Source organism: Formica exsecta, unplaced genomic scaffold (assembly GCF_003651465.1).
Source record: "Formica exsecta isolate Colony F162 unplaced genomic scaffold, ASM365146v1 scaffold543, whole genome shotgun sequence".
NCBI lineage: Eukaryota > Metazoa > Arthropoda > Insecta > Hymenoptera > Formicidae > Formica > Formica exsecta.
In genome coordinates this window covers 101,025-102,186 of record NW_021852672.1, presented here as the reverse complement: position 1 = coordinate 102,186, position 1,162 = coordinate 101,025, and the positions used below count along the sequence as shown (strand labels likewise).

The 1,162-nt window shown below is 40.8% G+C and overlaps 1 protein-coding gene across 5 annotated transcripts in view; it reads left to right on the top strand.

Moving 5' to 3' along the window:
- The window catches only part of LOC115241944 (calcitonin receptor-like), a 75,208-nt gene that overhangs the window by 2,673 nt on the left and 71,373 nt on the right, over positions 1 to 1,162 (top strand). The window contains exon 2 of one of the 5 annotated variants that reach the window (XM_029817922.1): positions 116 to 252. The exons of the other annotated variants lie outside the window; for them this stretch is intronic. The gene's annotated coding sequence lies outside the window, so the exon portion shown is untranslated. The remainder of the gene's footprint in view (positions 1 to 115; positions 253 to 1,162) is intronic. 5 annotated transcript variants of the gene reach the window in all.

The window sequence follows — 1,162 nt, the reverse complement described above, 5'->3', positions numbered from 1 at the left end:
GCTGAAGCTGGGGCTGGGGCTGGGGCTGGGGCTGGGGCCGAGACGGCGACCGGCACGCGAGGGCTTCTTCGGGCCGTTAAGCCGATCGTCATATTTACGATCTCTGGGCATTAAGACGATAAGAGCGATAAGAGATACGCCCCTCAATTGTCCCCGACCTCCCCGACGTCCGTCATCGACGAGCCGTAGAAACGAACGAGATTTGTTCGACGAGATTGTCGCGGCTGCACCTACAACACGAGCACGTCCCTGGTGAGTACACGTCCTTGCCGCCTAGATGAAATTATTCAAATGGATATGCCGCACGCCGTGCGCACAATTACCGTGCGAATACTGTACGTACGTACGGTAATCCAAAGGTTATTATTCGCGCGGTCTCTTCTTCGCGAATTGAATCCTCGGCCCTCGGCGCTTTTATCGGATCACGCGCGTGCTAATCTCACAATATGACTTCTCTTTTTTGTTTAATCAACAGAAGTAAATGGCGAGTAGACGTGTTTGAGAAAAAAGGCGTTTGCAACGCGTTTGCTTACGTAAGACTAATGATTCTGCTGAATTCTCCGTGCGCTCTATGAGAGTAATCTTAATAACTCTTTTTCACTCCGAGAGAGAGAGAGAAACTGGATGATATTTCACGATATTTGAAATACACAATATTTGTAATGTTCATGTAAAGCTAATGGGATTTGCTGGATTCTTCTTCCGTGCGTCATGTAAGAACATAATAATCTTCTTTAGAGAGTCAAACTCTTGAGATATACATTTGTAAAAGTGTGTGCAGCATTAGTTCGTAAAGAATTGTCTTCTAAGCCAATTATTGTTAACGGAGAATTATTTACTGAGATTTCAATCTCTGATAAAGAAAGAAAACATTTTAAATCTTTTTTCCAATAATTTATATAATGAAGATTCCACGAGAAATAATGATATCCAAGTTTTGCTTAACTAGATCAGTTAAGAATTAATACAAGTTCTTGGAAAGCTTGCATCTGTTATATAATGCGCAATGTATGTGTGTTGTGTAAACCGTTTTTACTATATAGATCTTCTTTAAGATGGAAACTCGATCTAAAAAGCAATTGATTCTTGAAATCGATAACGTGAGCTATGAAAGCATTAGCAATTGTAATAAGATATATAAATATAACAGGGATAATATATA